The 21599-nt window shown below is 35.4% G+C and overlaps 2 long non-coding RNA genes across 2 annotated transcripts in view; one reads left to right on the top strand and one right to left on the bottom strand.

Annotated features, from left to right (window-relative positions):
* LOC140742254 (uncharacterized) overlaps nucleotides 1-21599 on the bottom strand; it is a 290795-nt gene that overhangs the window by 79457 nt on the left and 189739 nt on the right. The gene's annotated exons all lie outside the window — the stretch shown is intronic.
* On the top strand, nucleotides 14517-20409 carry LOC140742251 (uncharacterized). Its single transcript, XR_012102259.1, has 3 exons — nucleotides 14517-17989; nucleotides 18083-19863; nucleotides 20204-20409. It is a non-coding gene; the product is annotated as an uncharacterized LOC140742251 (long non-coding RNA).

Raw genomic sequence — 21599 nt, 5'->3', positions numbered from 1 at the left:
ATTTGAATAGTCCCTCAAAGTAAAATCCACTTCAACTTCTGCGTCATCTAATGGAATTGGAATTATTACGTACGTAGTCTAGAAAGGCGTTTTAAGAGAGAAAATAGTACAAAACTTAATTTTAATATTTAGTTCAACGACACGTAAAATCTAGTTACGTGAAATCAATCTGGATTTGTTAACATAATTTAGGATTGGAGTCCATCTGGACATCAATTTATTTGTACTAGCCTACCACTGATGGACAGTTCGAAATTATAAGATTTCAACCTGGGTTTTTCGTGTCTGGAGTTTGAATTCCATCTTCTAGAGCATAGGAGACATTCATATTTTTTTTTATAATATGAGAGTAGCAGATGAGCATGCAGTCCACCTGATGGTAAGTGGCTACTGCCGCCCATGGACATCTGTAATCAACCCCAGATAGGATTAGATATTCCTACCTGAGGTCGGCCACAGATGCGCCGCTACCCCTGAGGACTAAGCTGGAACGCCTCGGAAAAGTCTATCTCCCTTACCACACCCTTAAAACCGGAACACAGCAGCGCCTAACACTGCTGTTATTAGGTAGAAATAGGTGTGGCGGTGGTGCCGCCGGAGTCGAACCACAAAGGGTTCTACCACCTTCAAATAACTTATTATTGTAGAAGTTAAGTTGAATTAAATAAAAAATCAGTAGTAAATAGCAGCGTCATTTTAACATTTACAGAAACCTACGTAACCTAGTTCTAACAACACAAACGCGACGTATATCGTAGAGTGTAGTTTATTGTCATCGAACATCCTTCAAAATCCTCAAGAAGTTAACAAAGTTCAACAACAATGTACTTGAAGCCCTCCAACACCTACTATGAATTAATTGTCCTATAAACGAGCACTTGACTTGAAGGAGATAGCAACATTACGAAGCTTTTCTGTAGATACAATCAGTTAATATACATTCAAATATGATAGTGTGTTAATGAGGATATAAATGTCAAGATGTTTTAGAGATAAAATATGAATCTAGATACGTACGGTCCAAGTCAGGTAAATTTCTAAATAAACATACGCATTGTGTATATGACACGACTGGTTCCAGGACACTGGACATACAAGTTTTTTTATTGATCTGTCTAACTGTATTGATAAAGACACTTGTCAAGTCATTAAATTTTTGGCCAATAAAACGAAGACCATATAAGCAAGAAATTAACTTTTAATTCAACATATATAATTTCTTAAAATACTGTCAAAATATCATATTGTCATAATTGTAGAAAAATTCTACGCACCCTTGTATAGTCTACGCGAGCGGAATTGTAGAAACAACTACTTTGAAATACAGGATAGCGTAGTTATAAAGCTATTTAAGTAATAGAACGAGCAATAAAATTAGAAGTCACGCAGTCCGCCATGAATCACACATTTTAATGGTTATTCATTTTGACTGAATCGGTCGATGGCAATCACTTGGAAGACTATTTTTACGGCCTGTACCGGATGCGCCATAAAGCGTGGCATAAAATCAGTAAGCCTCCCGGGAACAAATATAAAAGTAAATAACACTTAGATTTGAGATTTGGGCGTAGTATAGATGGATCTTGTTATCCCGAAAATAACCCTATATGATTGAAAGTGGCCGCAGACTTTCTGTTTTTGTGATGTTAAAACCCAACTTAAAATTGCTTATCGTGTGTTTGTACTTTAATACTTAACACGTATAAACTATTCGAAAACCTAATAATCACTATGTGCAACCGACAGGTCTGTCAGTAACTGGGTACGTATAAAGGACATCACAGGACAAGCTTCAATTGTGATTAACGTGTGGATACCTAAATAATCAATCCACAGTCTATTTCCGCCCTTTTGTCATCAACCCATTATTGTCCCACTGCTGGGCACGGGTCTTCTCTCAGAATGAGAAGGATTAGGCCATAGTCCACCGCGCTGGCCTAATGCGTATTGGTAGACTTCACATACGAGTACCTTTGAATATTTTTTTTAAACTCTCAGGTATGCAGGTTTCCTCACGATGTTTCCCTTCACCGTTTTAGCAAGTAATAATTAATTTCTAATACGCATATAATTTCGAAAAATCTGAGGTGCGTGCCCGGGATTTGAACCTCGGACCCCTCGATCGAGAGGCCGAGTTTCTTAACCACTAGGCTATCACTGTCTTGAACAACATTGATATTTAACCTACAAGAAATTAGCAGATTATTAATAAAAGCGGGCGTTAGTTATACTAAAATCCGTTTCTTCAACCCAAATTCAATCTCTTTACGTAGAAATTAGAAATAATTATTTTGACTGATTTACGCACAGATTCGTTTATAAAAATGGATAGTTGATGACTTATTGAAGAATTGGCCACGATTTTACGTCATAGGTTACGCCACTGCTACAGTACAATAAATAATTCTGTAAAATATTACAATTATTAAAAGTCGAATACTTAAATTTTGATTTTATTTGATGTGTTAAATATGAAAATATTTACGAATATTATACATTATACATGCGCAAAATAGAGGCTTTTCATTGCGGTGTCGACCGCTTGTAAATAACAGTGTCTCCGTCGTCATTGACATTCACGACGAAGCTTAATGGTTCGTTAATTCGAGCATCGTGAAACATTTAAATTGATTCAATAATACTCATTTTATTGCTTATGTACATTTTCATTAAATCTCTAAGGGTAACCTCCTTTGATCTCGTATAATAGGATGATACGTCGGCCTTGTAGTTAGTGGCAAACTATCAGCTCGCACTGGGTATATTGTGAACACATTAACAGCTCAAGCGTTTTGGGAACGCGTCAGAGGCTTAGATAAAGTCACCGCACGGATCGCCTTGTAGCTACCTACCTACATCAATCACTCTGACATGACTCCAGGTTGTTCGCCCAAATGGATTATGGGAAGTAGAAGCCACGCCCGAGGTGAGTCTCAGATTTGCGTCACGTCACCCATGTGTACACATTATTTGGGAAAGTAATGCGGTGACGACCAAGTTTTGAGGGAAATACTTACAGGTGTTCTTTTTCAAGCAGGGCCGGATAAGATAAGTAACGATGCTTGTAAAAGTAAGTTTCTAAGTCGTTTTTTAAGCGGATTAAAAAATATCTACCATCTCGGAAAGTAAAGATTGCGGTGAGATATCTTAAGCAGAGTGTACAAGTTTTTACATAACTTTCGTTAAAATGGATCCCTGTTTATGTATAAGTGGCCAAATTTGAATGATAGAATTAAAGAACGATCTTCAGAAAATATAATTTGAATTCAGAATTTGGATTGCGTTTAACATATCTTTTCGTATATAATACGTTTCAAGAATAATTAACATTACTTTTCTACGTACATAAAGCAGTAATAGAAATTTTATTTCCTGCTTATTCTACAGCCTTGTATAGGTAAGTTTATAATGCCAGCTTTTTTGCTTCTGAGGGATCCGATTGAAATTGCTAGTAAATGCAAGCTACGTATTAAGGGCGAGGTAAAATTGATACGTAGGCGTTGCTCACGTAATTGGCACACTTGCCGCTTAGTATCTATGTCGTGCTGTTACAGCAGTGTACTGGCAGGTTATATCTTATGCAGCGGAATTAATTAAGTTTACTGCAAGATCGAAGTTTTGTCATATGTTAGGATTAATTGAATTTATTGGGTGTTATGTGACGGATCTTTGACGTCGATTTGTCTGTCCTACTACTATCCATCAAACTTTACCCATTACTGGCCCACTACTGAGCTTAGATCTCCTCCCGAAATGAGAGGGGTTAGTATGGCCTAACCCGCTACGCTGGCCAACTGCGGATTGGTAGATCTGAGAACATTTTTTAAAACTCTCAGGCGTACACTCTCGGAAATACTTAGTGCATAGGACATTCAAAAATCAGAGATGTATGCCTGGGAGACGAACCTTGCACCTCCAATCGAGAGATATAGTTTCTAACCTGGGCTATCTTTGTAAAACCTGCTGTTAACTGGTATCGCTTACAATCAGTTAGTTTATTGTTTACGCAGAATGCATTTCTCATTTAAGTCAATCACTCGTATTTATAGACTGTTAGCTCTATGTATAGAGCTAGAAAAATGTAATTTGGCATCTTAATATACATATTCATATCGGGAAAAATTCGTTGTATAGATAAATATAAAAGACAATGAGTCTGGCGTTATGAAGATATTCATCTCGGAAATGTCGACTAGATTTGGTTTTGCTTTCTGCGACCAAAGAGCTAGTGGATGTTTTGAACAAAGATTTAATCTTGCTATAAAGCTACGCCACCAGTATTTTGTAAGACCGTAGCACTGTAAATAGTAGGGATGATTCTGTGTCCGTTTTAATCTCGATAAACGTATATATATTAAACAAATAAATACACAAATGCGCTTGGTATTCCATCTTCTGTCGGTGCCAGTAATGTGCTGATGTCGTGTCATCGTAATGAAGAAGAGGCCTATATATACTACTAGCTGACCCGGCAAACGTTGTGTTGCCATATAAATAAAAAAAATTAAGGGTGAACAACCCTTATCACTTAGGGGTATGAAAAATAGATAGTAGCCGATTCTCAGACCTACTGAATATGCATATATAATTTGGTGGAAATCGGTAAAGCCGTTTCGGAGGCGTACGGTAACTAACATTGTGACACGAGATTTTTTTATATAAGATATACCTTAAACCTTCTTATTTTAATGCAAGGGTGATTTATGTTTGACTAAGTCACCTATGACCAAACGAGAGAAGCGTTAAAATTGCTGCTTGAGAGTATCCATTACATTATAATCCAGTGAAAATATAATATGCCTACTGTGTCTCAGGGCCATTGAATGGCAACGTATAATTATATAATACTAGCTTTTACCTCCGGATTTGCTCGCGTTTAGAGGTTTTTATGTTACTCTATGCACCTTCTCTAAACCCTTAACCACGTGGGTACAAAAAAATATGACAATCGGTTATGTAGTTAAGGCGTGGAAGTATAGCAAATAATTAATCAAACAAAGAAATAAACAAACAAAGTCACATTTATAATATTAGTTAGTATTTCATTAGTAGAAATAAATTCAAACAGGTATCTACATAATACATTGAAGCACGACTCAAATTAATAATGAGCCCGATACTTAATGTTAATTTCAAAGTTTGTACAGAGGTAGCCAAGTTCCAGGAATTTCTGTAGAAATACTTAATCCAAATGTGAGTTTCCGCTGAATATCATCAAATCATATAACAGTCTGTAAGAGGTATACTCAGTGAAAGACTTAATAGTTATTCAAATGAATTCCAAAACGACCCAGGAATAATATATATTTTCTTTTTTATTACGAATATATCTAGATCATATTGAACTAGATATTTTTCTATTGAATTATTTAATACAGTTTTTTATTATTACCATGATTTTATAAAATGTTAAAATGATACTATGAAATAAATGGAACTTTACCAGTCTTAAATTCTCCACACCTAAAACAACTCAAAACCAACGTGCGCTCATATTACAGGCTTGGAATAATTTAGCTCGGATATTCGAATATCAAATAGGTAGTAAATATGATGGAAACTAATGGCGATTGAGTATATGGCGCGTGTAAAGCAAGGGATTATAAACAAGCTATAATCGCCTAACTTCGAACATGAAATTTGACGGCATCGCTCTTTATGAAAGTCGTAAAGTCGTACGTGTTTGACGAATTCTTTTCATATTCACATGTGTCGCATAAATGACAGAAATTTCGCAGGCACACGTATTTTTTGAAAGCACTTATTGAGAAACGAGTATTGCATTGTGCTGGAAAGTGATCGTATGTGTAATATAACATGCTCTTTCGTATTCATATTATATTAATATGTGTAAATTACTTGTTACATACATTAGTATGTGTGCGCCATACTAATGTTTGCAAGCGCTTAATTGATTGTAATGAAATTGTGTTACTGTCTGTGATTAGTTTTAGCTCGAAATATAGCACTGGACCTGATAGGTCGCGCGAGATTTCCTCCTATTGCAGTAGGACTAAAGGCCTGGTCAAACAAAACGCGTGTTCTAGCGCCGCTCTAAGCGTAAGCGCTAGTAGTAAGACCTGACGCCGCGCTATGCGCCGATTTCTGATGTACTGAGTAATAACTAAGCGGTCACACAGACTGTGTAAGCGTACGGCTGCCGCGGCGCTAGGTTTTCCTGTCGCCGAGTTTTTTTCATTTGAGTATTAGTGACATTATGAAAAAATACACTCGCACCCGCGTACGCGCTCTGTGTAGACGGTAACTACTAATTCAGTACAACACAACTCGCCGCTATAGCGCCTCGTCAGGATTTTCTAACGCAAACGACTAGCGCGGCGCTAGAATACACATTAAGTCTGGCCAGTACCGTTACCATGAGTTTTCAAAACATCCCACAATATTACGTTACGTTTATTCAATCCATTATTCTGTTCCGTTTGCTTCAGTAGACTGAGTAAACGTAACAACAAGTACGTGCTCAAGTCTTTTTGTCTGCCTCACATGTTCGCAAAAAAGAGAGACAATACATAATACATACATAAAGCACCATTTTGTCAATTTAGACATTTAATGTTACGTTACTGACACTATAGTTCGATACAATCCGATAGGAGCGCTGATTGGAATTTGTATGGGCAAATACGTAAACAAATACCAAAACAGTCATATTTGATAAAACGTAAAAACTCATGGTAAGGGTACTGGCCTTTTGCCAGGGCCCACTAATATAAATATAACTACTATTGTGTATTATTTCTACGAATTTTGCAATATGCAAATGGAAACTTTAAAGTCAACAGAAAACATGAAAAACATCTAGAACATTTGCGTAAAAGTCCTACTGATTCTTTAGTATCAAAAGTCACGTAATTAAAGAAGCCCAACAAGTTAAAAGAAATGAAGGAGTTTTCTTGTTTGAACACTTCTCAGAATTTTCTAAGACATTGATTGAAGTCGTAACCAATTCGTACTTTTTACTGCTGAACAAGTCACGCTTTGTTACGTCGTTGCGTCGATGCAATATGATTATTTTATAGTTTGTATATTGTAAATAGTTTTATTTCAAATCAAAAGAATAGGAGTACAATATAGGTACTCGTATATATTAGTACGAGCTTTTGCCCGCGGCTTCGCTTGCGTAACGAAGTAATATTTTCATCTCCTATTTAATCCCCTTGGGGGCAGAATTGATCAAAATCCTTTCTTAACGGATGCCTACGTCATAACATCTACCTGCATGCCAAATTTCAGCTCGATCCGTCCAGTGATTTGGGCTGTGCGTTGATAGATCACTATGTCAGTCAGTCACCTTTGAGCTTCGCCTTTGAGTTATATATATTTAGATTACAATGGAATGCAAACGGTAGGTTGTCTGTTGGTTTGTTCGAGCAATAAGAAAAAACGAACTCAGCTTAATTAAAATCTTAGATAGTAATTATTACGGGAGTAGGAGATATAAAAAAGGATATTTTTCGCCAACAATTTTAAGTACTTACAAATTAAAGAAGAAGTCTGAAAGAATATTATTATTAATACAACGAATAAAAGTTAAAACCTATGTTTGCGTTATTCGATACCTACATTTATTCCTATATTTTCCTTTTCCTATACCTACCTCTGGATATAATACTTCAATAGCGTACAAACTATTTCTCGCCGTAATCTAACATGGTTATATCCTACGGTAGTTTCGAAATAACCTCTAAAATTGGTTCATACACCACTCCGCGTTATCTCAATCTCGATTGGGACCATGCGAGTAATAGCGACTTAGTATGCGATACTCTGCAGTAAAACCACAAACCCGGACGTAGCCAACTGAATAACACCGAAAGCACCGTTTTCCAATTCGTATTTATGAATATCTACTTATTGGTTTCTGTAGTACCAAACTTATTGAATGTTAAGTTTAGTTTAGGCAATGAAATAAAAATTAGATACTAGGAAAAAATATATTATTATACCAATCTAATCAAGGGTAGAGAGCATGGTGTCCGCCTAAAGGTCATTGTTCCCTATGGACATCTGTAACTAAATCCGTATAAAACTCAGGTCCTACCTATAGCACATCACAGATTTATGAGGACTAGGGTTTTATGTATGCGAACCGACATTCACACATAACAGGAACTAGCTTCACGCTAGAATTATGTGTGGTGAGGTAAAATTCTGTAATTTTACCGTCACCACCAATTATATTTTGGACAAAAATTATAAATCTTAAATATAGTTTACGTAAAATGATATCAGTACGTTTTAATTTATATATTTAATACAAAGTAAAGCTTACTGCCATCCCACGTTTATAGAACTTAGTATTTGTAGAATGAAAATATATTTTAGTACATTAAGTGCCGGTCTAGTGGACTCTTAAACATTCGGAATTCCTACATCAAAGGCGTGTTTGCTCTGTAAATAAGCGCAAATTACGCGCAAAGTGATAGATGAAAAATTATTCCGACAAGAATTTTTCAAAAGATCCAATTAATGCCCTCTCGAAAGGGTGCGCGAAGGAGTGACTAACGAATTTTTGTTGATGCTAAAAAACGGCACGATATTCCTACCGAAGCCAATTGAGTGAATCCTGATGAACCTCTCCTAGAGTGAAATGACGTGGCGTTTGTTATTAATTAAAATATGTATACAGAAAAATGTGCAGGAAATGTAACAAAAATAACGCGAACATAAGCTCATTTCCACTTAATCGCTTGGGTGTGCTTATAAACAGTTTCTGGGAATATCTAGGTAGATATTCTCAGAAACCTGGCTACATATGTACACATACTCGTCAAACTGCAAACTAGATCGTAATATTGCATTAATTAGGTATTACCTGACTGACTGATTTATAAAGCAATACTGTCTACATAATTGGAAGATATGAATTAAACTAACATAATACTTGTTGAAAACTTTTGGTTGTGTCATGATATTGTCATATTACTCGTACTTCTTAAAAGGTTTAATTTGAAAGTAGTAGAACCCTTCGTGGTTTGACTCTAAAGTTTGGCACCTATTTCTGTTCAATAACAGCAGTGTTAAGCGCTGCTGTTTTCTGGTTTGAAAAGAATACTTTTCCGAGGTGTTCCAGCTTAGTTCTCATGTGTAGCGGCGCATCCGTGGCCGACCTCAGATAGGAATATCTAATTCTATCTGAGGCTGATTACGGATGTCCATTGGCGGCAGTAAACACTTACCATTAGGTGAATCTGCATGCTCGTCTGCTACTCCTAAATTCTAAAAAAAAACCAAAAAGGAGGATATTTTTAATTACAATATATATATTTTTGCAATATATTTGCTATATTAATGTTTGTAGTATTTAATGTAATACTCGTAAGCATTTCATGAACATTTAAAATATAAAAAATATAGCACTCGTGCAAGTATGAAAACGAATGAGAAAATCTCGCTTAAATTTTGTTTGTATAAAAGCCTCGCCGTGCATACGCCGTAAAGTTTGAAGATATTTATCAAATCATCTTTTCCGTACCTTTATGCGGATAAGAGCTAAGTTTTACAATGTTGCAGTGTATAAGTCAAATAAATTTTGTCTGCAAAGGAATATACAAAATGTATTTTTTATGTAAGTGAGATTTGAGAGAAGTTGTACGATTTGGTTTCTAATTTAGACGGATTATGTGAAAGTTTTAATTACAATTAGGGTTCTGAAACTGGCAAGGCGGCAATGCAAAATCCTGGTCAAAAGTCAAATCGAATAGATAACATTCATGTGAATGTAAACAGCCTTATTTAAACACAAGATTAGGCAATAAAGAAATCTGTATAGTAAATAATTTGCTTATAAGTTAAAAAGAGTAAGAGGACTAATTAATTTGTACTTAAAAGATAAAAAAGAAACAAAAGATGAGTCTTATGGCTGAAAACTTGAAACCTTATGACATGTAAATAAATAAAATAATAAATAATGTTTATAACAATTATTTTAATATTATCGTTGTCCAAAAGTATACACGCTCTTTAATAAAGTCCGCTCTACAAACTCGGCCACAACATTTAGAGAACATACATCTTATAATAGAACTACATCACAGTGGAGATGAAAAGCGTTCACAAATTGTGTTTCTATATTTGTAAAAGCCCGCTTGCAAATACGACGTGGTAAAGTTTCTAGATATTTATCAAATCGTCCTTCTGTTTCGCCCACAGTGCAGGTAGCAACAACAAATATGCACATCTGATTTTGTTGAGGGTGATACTGCATTCATGTTAGAGTGCTATGGATATTACGAGGACTGATTAGGATTGACCTATTTGAATACGAGTATATTGTTTCATCGATGTGTATCAGTTTTGTTTGCAGTTTCTTTAAGAGAGGTGCAATAAGGGTTATTTTTCAAAGCCGGTGATGTATGGCGACTCGTCTGGTGGTACAAATTTCTAATTTGACTACTCTCTATCAGGTAGCATATTTTAAAAATACATATAGTCGATGTTATCATCATCATCATCAACCCGTCACTGTCCTACTGCTGGGCACGGGATTCCTATCGGAATGAGAACGATTAGAGGATGTAACTCTCACAATGTAGACAAAACCAACAACACCTCATATGTTAAAATCTGTCAAACTGGGTTGTAGAGTGTGACACAGAATGTGATACACATGTTTCATACGCTCCAAAAACATTATTTTCCTTTTGAGGCATTCGGGTAAAAATATGTAAAATATTATGTACAAATCCAAAACTGAGTATAGCGATTTTTAATATTCAACTTAATTATTAAGGTAAATCGTAAATAAATAGTTTTCTATATATTTTCCCTTGTTAAACAATGCTAATTTAATTCAATACCAATAAAAGTACTTGAGAGCATTCTCTTTAAGCGCATTTTACCTTAACACCCCGTTTTAATTTGTGACGCAACAAATTACTTTTATATACAAATCATGTTGTTTTGTGTTTTAAAAGCATTTCATTGTTCGAAACGTGCAACGTAGTTACGTTGAGAAAATGGAATGGTGCATTTCGCTTCCTGTGCCTTGGGCTGCAAAATGAAATGGCTACGGAAGGCTTTTCATTTTCACATTGTTTTTGGGTGAAACTACATGTTATTAAATCTGAAATTAAGCCGCGGAACATAATTACGTCCAATATGAAATGAGAACGTATTTTGCTGCTTACGCTTTTAATTTTTAGTGCCAGTCACTTAGTATTTTCTGGTGTTTCGCGTAGATAATGTGTTTTTCGTAGCTTTTATATTTTAATTCAGTTGCGTTTAAAATTTCCTACTAAATACCTGCACATTTTTATTTAATTTATTTACTTAGCACCAGTTAAGATGCTTGTATGATGAATGAATCTGTATTTTTTTTATAATATAGGCGTAGCAGACGAGCATGCAGTCCACCTGATGGTAAGTGGCTACTGCCGCCCATGGACATCGGTAATCAACCCCAGATAGGATTAGATATTCCTACCTGAGGTCGGCCACAGATGCGCCGCTACCCCTGAGGACTAAGCTGGAACGCCTCGGAAAAGTATGTCTCCCTTACCACACTCTTCAAACCGGAACACTAGCTCAACACTGCTGTTATTAGGTAGAAATAGGTGTGGCGGTGGTGCCGCCGGAGTCGAACCACAAAGGGTTCTACCACCTTCAGATAAAAGCATATTAGTGAATTTGAAACCATAAACCTATATTTCTTTATAAATTTTCTGTTATTACAATCAATTTTGATGTTTCTATATACACAAAGTGGTTAAAAGCAAACAAAGCTACGCCGTTCAAAAATAGTAGCAGTGCTACGTGGTGCTACGAAAATAGCTACGCCGTTGGTATTCGGTACATCAATCACGTAGCACATTGTGATCACTTGTGGAGTATAAAATAACCCATTGACGGTTTTCGACATCGCTCGTCACATTGATGTATTCATGGCATAACGGAAACTTATAGTTAGCAGCTTTACCTTTTAGGGTAGCAAAATATGAGAGTCATCGGTTCCGCGTAAATCGACTACTTATCATTTTTATTGTACCATTTTTACAGCTGCTTGGCGATGTTGAGTATTTTTTCTAGGTTGTTAATTGGTAAGTGTAATTTAAGAGATCAAAAGTATGATTAGATTGTAGTAATATAACCATTGTATGTGGTAGAGCTCTTTGTGGTTCGACTCCTGCGGCACCACCTACACACCTCATAACAGCAGTATTAAGCGCTCTGTGTTCTGGTTTGAAGGGTGTGGTAAGGGAGACATACTTTTCCGAGGCATTTCAGCTTAGTCCTCAGGGTTAGCGGCATATCTGTGGCCGACCTCAGGTAGGAATATCTAACTCTATCGAGGGTTGATTGCAAATGTCCATGGGCTGCAGTAGCCACTTACTGGACTGCATACTCGTCAACCACTCCTATATTATAAAAAAAAAACTTTAATATATTTCTCTATTTTAAGTTGATTTTATACGTCAAGAATAATAAGTTTATTTTTGTGGCTCCAAGCAATTAGTAAGTTGAGTCAAAAATATTAACACTAATTGTCAGCAACAGGATTGACATCGACAATGATTGGCGAGAGCCTTCTTTCTTTTATTCACTTAATTCGCTGAAAATAATATTTGTTTATTTCTATAACCAGAATATCTTTCAACGTGTCACTTATCCAATGCATTGGATTTTTTGGTTAAAATATATATGGATTGTTTGCATTACCTTCCGTCAGGGACTTGGCTAAGCCTTATTTATTTTGAGAGAAGTCCACAAATAACGAAGATGATGATAAATAGTGATATTCTAGTGATTCGGCCTCCTCATTACATATTGAATTTCAGTCACCTCTAATTTTTCTAAGTTATGGGTAGATTAGAAAAATTCCCAATCATTTATTTTGACGGCAAGAGATCTTAAGAAAATCTTTGTACAGTAACTGATGGATTACTGGGATTAAACCGCGGAATTCTAATCAGTTTTATAAAACTGGTGAAATGGCGACATTATTACTACAGGACAGAGTTTTGATATGAGACTTGCATGGCTTAGCTTCGGAGTTATGAACGTAAAATGAGTAAATACGAAGTTTAGGATCGCAGAACAATGAAAATGTCACTTTATGAAACGGGCCCCGCTGTTGATTAATGGAGTTGGAGTAGGGCGCTGTTGTTCGGACCTTCTTACTTGTTTATTCATTCTGGTACCCCGTGTCAGAGCAGAGATATCGTAAATAATGATAACTATTTTATAGACGCCCACTTTCACGCAAGTAGTAGGTAATCCGTGCTGGAGTTTACTTAGGATTTTTTGCTTGGAATAAAATGTTTGCAATGAAACGATACGGAATCAAATATTTATATAAAAGTAAAAATATTTTACTACTTAATTAATATAATAGTAAAATATTTAAAGTACGTAGTTTAGATAAATTGCAGAATTGATGAGATTGCAAACATTTTCAATTTTGTAATGAGAATAGTTTCGTCCCTGACTGTTGTCCCCCAAACGCACATGTTATTAGTCAGTATAACCAAATGCATATTAGTTGCTCCTTAATATATTTAGATTGACATGAGTTAGTACAGCAATATATTAAACAGTCTGATTAATAGGTTATATTGAATGTTGATACAAGTGGCTGTGAAAGCTTAAACTTTGATTATTCGGATTAAATTAGACTAGTTGAGATAGGGCTACACAATAAATGTCATGCGTCACGATAACAATGCGATAGACGGTTTATGAAACAGTCAGTTTTGATAAACGGCGGTGCCCTGTTTCAGGCGAGAGTGAAAATTTATACTCAGCCATCACCAACACGATTAACTATAATCCCACAATCTATTGCAATCAGTATGCTCAATTTATGAAAAAAAGTTGGATATTTTTAAGAAATTTAGCCGGTTTAAAAACTTTGCTTCTCTATCGGGGATCTGAGTTGCAAATCCCAAGCACGCACCTTTGATTTTTCAAAATTAATTAAAACATTGTGAGGAAAGGTGAAGGAAATCGTAACGAAATCTGCACGCCTAAGAATTAAAAATATAAAAAATCTCAAGGTTGTACAAAATCTACCAAATCGCCTTTGGTTAGCATGGACTATGGTCTTAACCTTTCTCACTTTGAGAAGAGACCCGCGTTTAGCAGTGGGACAGTAATGTGTTGACGACAAACGCGTATATAGCCTTCCTGATGGTAAGTTATCATAACCATGATGATTTGGTATGAATTTCAAATATAACCAGAATCCTATTAAATAATATGAAATATTTACTATTATTATTCGAATTCAGCAATAGCTCCGTTGCTACCCTTGAGTATTAGAGTGTATTTTCATCAGACGTGCGAGGTACCTAAGCTATAGATGTGTGTCTAATCCAACAATAGGATTGCTTGATTTGCACGAAAATTCATTGAATAAAAATCAAGCAATCTTATTGTAGATTTGATTGAGCTTCTATACTATTCGCATCTCTGGTGGAAAAGCACCCTTAAATTAGAATTTCGAATATTATGTTTTATCTATCTGGAGGCACGGCAGTGCCTCCGCCAAGTCGAGCCAAAAGAAGCGGCACGGCCGTACCATACTTTTCCCGAAGCAATTCGGCCCATTTTTGACCCCCTGTAACTTCGTTGCATATGAAGCTAGAAGCCTGAATTTTCAGGAGCCAAGCAAGCATTGTATAGACACGGTACATTTCAAATTTCATGCAATTTGAACCAGTAGTTTAAGAATTACAAGTAGTTAAAGTTCGTAATTTTGTCACTCACTCACTGACTGACTGACCGATCATCAAAAGTTTAAGGCACTTCCAGCAGACATAGAACGTTGAAATTGAGGGTACAATTAGTGTTTAGTATATAACTCATGGAAAAACTAAAATATTTTGCAATTTCTGTCCAGTTATCTAGATACACCAACTACATTAAATAACTTTGTATCCTATATAAGTTATATAGGATTACAAAGTTACATTTGCAGTTAATGAATCTGTGTTTCTGTCCGCGAAATGTACGAGTAGTAGGGGAGCCCATGATGTTAAATGGGTAGAAACTCGAGCGTCAATAGGACGTATACGATTGTGTAGATTACACGTTAGAGTGAAGAGAAGGTTGTGTGATATTTTTCGATTCACCGTGGAAATAGCTTCTAGATGATTCGAAAAATGTAAAAAGCAGAGTCAGACATACTCAAGGCGCGGAAGGTTAGTGATAGAGTATATATCTCTGATGCCGGAAATATGTTTATCTGCTGGTTTGCATAGGGGGACAGCCATACGAGAGGTAAAAATGGAAAAAAAGTAACCAGCACATTAGATTTTCAAAGGGGATATGAAGTTACCCCAGATGAGTCCCCCATTCGAAAGACTGACGATTCGATTCGAAAGACTGTCAGTGACTCTTCGAAAATGCAAAAAAAAACGTTATCTTGACACACTCGAGGGCGTAAGATTATTATACAGGAAATTCCAGCTGATGTTTTATGTTGCAGCTGACGATTTAGTGGAGGGGTTTTTTATATTGACGATTTGAAAAAAAAAACAGAATGAGAATATATAAAGAATAATGTATTTTCCATAAAATTTGCCTTTTCCTTTAGTTTGTTGTACACCATTACTTTCCAGGGATCCATGCTAATAAATGGCGCTATCAGATAGTGCATATTTTCTAGCATTATTTCCTTTGTATTAAAAAAAATACCGCACTCGAGTATGTCCAGGTATAGATTTTTTGCAACCTTATTACTCCCTAACGCCGCCCTCAAACCATCAGATTATAAATTTATTGTTTTCAGCATGTAATTAAGCTACTATAGATAATACGATTTTTTATTAATAGTCTGATGGACTTCCCTGGTTGAACCCCCCAAATGGATAGTTTAAGATACTCTATAGGATGTAAGGTATCTCCCATATCTTAATCTGCCGCGTTCGAGTCACTCTCGAAATCCCGTCTTGGGCTCCCCTACTATTATAGGCGACGTCAATTGTTTTTATTCTCGAGATAAAAGACGTTTTCAATTCCAACTTCAATTTAAATTCAATTCAAATAATGGGTGAAGTGCGAATCGAACTCGTACGTACACTGAGGGTTCCGTACCACAAAAATATTTGTTTATTTTATTTTTATTTTTACTAATTGATGTTATAGCAGCCATATAATGCATTGTGAACATTTCAAATGAAAAACGCTAAAAAATAGCAGGTCCTTATATGTTTGTCTCTGTAGTTCCTGGACTAAAAAAGGGTTACGATATCCCGTGCCTGTCGTAAGAAGCGACTACAAGGGGGCTTCCGAAGTTGGGAGTGGCAACAGGGAGCTCGAACCGTCCAATAAGTGTCCCCGGGAAGGACGGCGGTATGTGTAGTCGCATACCGTCGTGAACACCGGATAGTTTAGGAGGAGCGAAAACTGTTCTCCCAGGGCAGAGCTCGATCGAGGCATCGCGCTTAAAGGACTTCTGTTACGTTCAGTCGGAGATCCCGGAGTTCTCCAACAAACGTTGAGGACGGCCACCGGAGGATTTTAGTGCGGCTAAAGTCCCACATAACCCGGCGTCACTCCCACGTCGTCGAGTACCTTTTCAAGATTTCCTCCTTATAAAGAAAAAGAAGGTCCTTGTATGGCAACTCTCCTTTATTTGAAAGTTTTTCTTTTTACTTTTAGTACATATTGTTAAAGCGGCCACCATTATACATATTCCGTAAAAAAAATAAATTTCTATGTATTAAGGTTCCAGAAATAGAGCTCTATGTCAGACAAACGAACGGACAGCTTAGAAATAGGGTTCCGTTTTAAACTTTAGGTATGGAACCCTAAAAAGTTATATAATATCAAAAACATTCCGAATTTCTGACAAATGTCATGAGAAAAAAACTAAATGTTACGGCTAATGTGCCTAAATCAGTTAAAACGCAGATTAGCTTGTCCATTACCTAAAGTACAAAACGAGATTGTATCAATTTTCACCCCTTGACGTCGACCCGTGCATGCCATGATGCGTCGTCGTGTCATGAATTTACGACAAACATTGTATATTTTCACGAAACAATATCGCTTTGCGGCACGATGTCGCTATGTGTCACGATACGTCGTCGTGTCGTAAAAAGGCATGTGTTTTAGCCCTAAGAACAAGTCTGAAAAGATGTTTCGAATTTTAACTACATAGTTAATCTGCATATTTTCTAGCTAATCTTAAGTCTAGTTAATGTGTATGCTAACGTATTCTACAATCTAACGGTAACATACACAATATACAATAACTGTCGTGAGGTTTAGCAACTGTCACCGCATTATAAAATAATAATAAGTTTGTTTCCAAGGAAACAAGTGTTTAGGCAAAGGAGATGTTTCATTTTCGGCCATCTTATGTACATTATAACTAAAAAACACGAATAATTTGCATAATTGAAGAAAAATACACATATATTTTGATAACCTAAAGTATTCGTGTTTAAAAATATTTAAAATAAGCAATCCTCATTGAAATATTAAATATGGCGGAATACTGTCAATGTCAAGTTTTCAAAACTGTCGATGTCGGGAACCTATGTGTACCCCACACATAGGTTACTATACTCTTTGGATGTCGGTAATTCTGTATTTCGCTGTTTTTGTCGTAAAGTTATTGTTACCTTAGTACTTTACAACCTGGCTTTTGTTTTGGGTATCCCCTCATTATTTCTGAACTTAATTAATTATTTATAATAATAATAACAAAACCACCTTTTAAATAGTATCTGGTTTTATAGATGTAAGTGACATGTCAAATTAAAAAAGAAGAAGTTGTCAATTTGATATGCGTAAAAGTGGATATATACATATTATAATAGTGGACTCCAATGTAAACGTTGAATAAATATGTAGGTACTGATGAGAAGATTCCATTTTAATCCTGAATATGTTTCTGCTCTGTGCTGCTTACGATTATTGTGATTCTACCTTACTTGTTTACCCAGCTTATGTTTTATGGACTCTTGTGATTTTCGTGCGATCGCTGTGGATTGTGTTGACAAGGATTCAATATCATCAGGTAAAATATACATCAGTTGTTGTATTAATCGTGAAATAATCGTAAATAATTTTAAACTACAGAAGCTAATCTTTTTACATTTCTCTTTTTTAGATAATTACATTAGCAAGACATGGACATTCTTGGGATGACAAAATAATCAGTTATTATTGCAACTGCATCGCTGGGCAACGAACCGTACTCGTAGGTAGTTGCGCTCACATTATGCCCATTGTTTGATGTTTGGGCTGAGCTCGTCACAGGATGAAAATATTGATAAGGGAAGATATTTAAAATGAATAAATAATGTATTTAAGTGAAGAGTAAGTAAAATATGATCAAATGTGTACTTAAAGTTGTTTTATTTACACACTTAAATGTTTTAACTAAAATAAATTGGTATAGAAGTACATATTTTGGTATGTTTGTTTTAAGTCAAGATTTATGAAAGTAAATATAATTAATGTTTATCAAATATAGGCCTTGTTTCTCAATTCACACAATACAATGTTTATATATCTACGCCCATTCGCGTAAAAAAATATATTAAAAAGTATATAATGTATATAGTAAGTTAAAATAGAATGACAGATGACATTATTACGGTAATCACTACCGCCATGATGTTTTTCCACTGTTGTGTTGCAAGTTTAAGTGTAAATCATTGTTTTTTAACAATTAAACGAACATGATTTGAAGAAAATTAACCCCCTTCTTTGCAAGTTTTCTTAATTTTTAATATAGTCTACAAAAGGTGGCCGGGAGCCCATACATTTTGAAACATCTCCTTTCGGCCTTATTGAGCATAAATAAATGTCTATGAAAATATTTTTTATATGTAAGCACATAAAAAATTATAATGTTCACAATAGAAAATCCCTAATAACTTCTAAACGGATTACCCTAATTACACAATTCCTTTTGCCCTATCCGTTTTAGACATAAACCTACCAAATGGCATTAAAGACAAACCAATATATATACGAACAAAAAATCATGTTTTCAACTTACGTAATATTAGGTACGTAACATTTCAACGCAATATTACAAAAATTTAGTTAAGTTCGTTTCAAATGATTCGAAATAGGAAACTGTTATATAAATCGAGCTTAGATATCCACTTTATAACATATTCTTGCCATGATCACCAAAAATATCAGCTCCTAGTGGCTTGATAATTGATAGCTATAAAAAAACGAAAATCCACAGTTTAACGTTGAATTTAAACAACCGTCCATTGCACAATTAGGGTATTTTATTTTGCTCCATTGCTTGTACAAAACAGTTACAAACGCGTGTCAGAAATGAACTGACAGTCGCGCACGTATGCGCTCGAGTCCCCCCGAGATAACGAGTCGGTAAGTGGTGTCTACGTGTGCGTTACTTCAGCCCACTTTGTATGAAGATTTACTTCTGTTAGTTTTTATTTTGTGTTAGTACCTACCCGGAAAATACGTGGAAATTATTATAAGAAACCTTTTTAATATAAATAATTTTAAGTATGAATTTGTTAGCGGTGAGTAAACTTACTGAAAAAGGATTTACTGTTAATTTTGAAAAACGGTTGCACTATTAGTAACTCTATGGATATTATCATCGCAACTGGCCACAACGTAAATGGTATATATAAATTTAAACAATTTGTCAAATCACCGATATGTAATTTGACAATGTCAAATAAATATTGGCATAGAAGACTAGCCCATATTAATCCGGAATATATGCGAATTTTAAAGAATATTATGACTGGTCTTGATAATGTGAACATTACCGACGGATATGACGACTAGTAAGAAACCATTTCCAAACCTCTGAACGCGAACGAACGATATACTGGAGATCGTACATACAGATTTATGTAGTCCCATGGAAGCTAGTTCACTCAACGGTTCAAGGTACATGTTATTATTTATCGACTATTATTCTCGAATGACACGATGAATGTTTATTTTCTAAAACATAAGAGTGAGTCTTTAAGAAATTTAAAAAATATAAAGTGTTGAAAAAGGAACTAGCAAGTCGAACAAATGTATGAGATCAGATGGTGGGACGACATTTTGTAATAGAGCTTTCAATATTTTCTTATCAACAAATGGAATTCTACATTAGAAGGCGATACTGTATACCCCTAAACAAATTGTTGTGGTTGAAACAGCTAACAGAACTATTATTGTATATGCGACAAGTCTAAAACTGATGTTATCATTATTAAATAAATATTTCATTTCATTTCAGAAGTCAGAAGTCTATTATAAATTGAAACTAATTTGAGCAAGAGCAGTAAATACTGTGGTTTATATCAAAAACCGGAGTCCGACGAAGTCAGTGAAAGATTACCAATGATTTTTGTCGGATATTCAGAAGAAAGTAAGGGATGTCGATTATTTAATACGAAGACACGTTAAATCCCAATAAATAAATAAATAAATAAATCACAATCAGTAGAGATGTTTTAGAATGTTTTTCCTGAGGATAACGGGCATAATTTCAGTTGTCAAAATAGTAACTTTTTTAGATTTAATTTATTGTCATGTTCGAATGAAAGTGATGATGAATGGCAAGATTATTTACATAACTACAAAGACTACCTAAACAATTTAATTGCCTTTAAAAAATCTGTTGTTGAGATTCAACTAGTGGAAGGTACCGGAAAGGAAAAGAGTAGAAATATCTACAAAAAGGAATGAGATGCCATCAAAAACAATGCTTGTAAAAAAATCCAAGTCTCGCCATTCAATTCTTCTACCGTAAAAAGTCTTGAGATCTATGTAATACCAAGCCGGTAATGTATGCAGTCCCTACTTAAGAGACCTTCTGTCTTAAGGTATTATCTCACTATCTAACCTAACAACATCTTATGGGACCATACCAATTTTAAAAATATTTTATGTTCTAAATAAATTGACGTGGCAATCGTACTTGTGTGATGCGATATGATAAGATGAAAACACAATGTGACTTGCAGTACGATTGCCACGTTAATTTATTTAGAACATAAAATATTTTTAAAATTGGTATGGTCCCATGAGATGTTGTTAGGTTAGATAGTGAGATAATACCTTAAGACAGAAGGTCTCTTAAGTAGGGACTGCATACATTACCGGCTTGGTATTACATAGATCTCAAGACTTTTTACGGTAGAAGAATTGAATGGCGAGACTTGGATTTTTTTACAAGCATTGTTTTTGATGGCATCTTTTATTATACGACCAGCGTCACCATATCCGTCTGGCGCGCAGAGGTTCCCGGGTTCGATTCGCGGACAGATAGGTATCTAAATGATGAATTGAGATTACTTTTTCTGGGTCTGGTAATTTGTGTTTTGGTCTGGCTACCACGATACAAGGAATCCTAGCCTGGGGCTGAGAGTAGAAACAAATGTGTGTGATATTATATTTTTATATTCCCGGAATACAAAGACGCGTGTAATCTGACGTAAGCTACTCACCTCTCATCGTCAACAGTAAGTAGCAGTAGGAGTTCTACGTGGAATCGATTTCAGATGCAATGCTATCCCAGCGGGACTTCAGCTTCGTCAACATAGTTAAGTTGGTCTGCCTAATTTAACTTTGTCTTATCATAGGTATCTACACTTGGTACGTTATTATTAAGAGAGTAAGATTAAAGTTAA

Source organism: Epargyreus clarus, unplaced genomic scaffold (genome assembly GCF_041222505.1).
Source record: "Epargyreus clarus isolate Ecla_fem2 unplaced genomic scaffold, WU_Ecla_fem_2.2 ptg000005l, whole genome shotgun sequence".
Taxonomy (NCBI): domain Eukaryota; kingdom Metazoa; phylum Arthropoda; class Insecta; order Lepidoptera; family Hesperiidae; genus Epargyreus; species Epargyreus clarus.
Note: the sequence above shows the minus strand (reverse complement) of the source record. Positions and strands in the feature narration are given on the sequence as shown.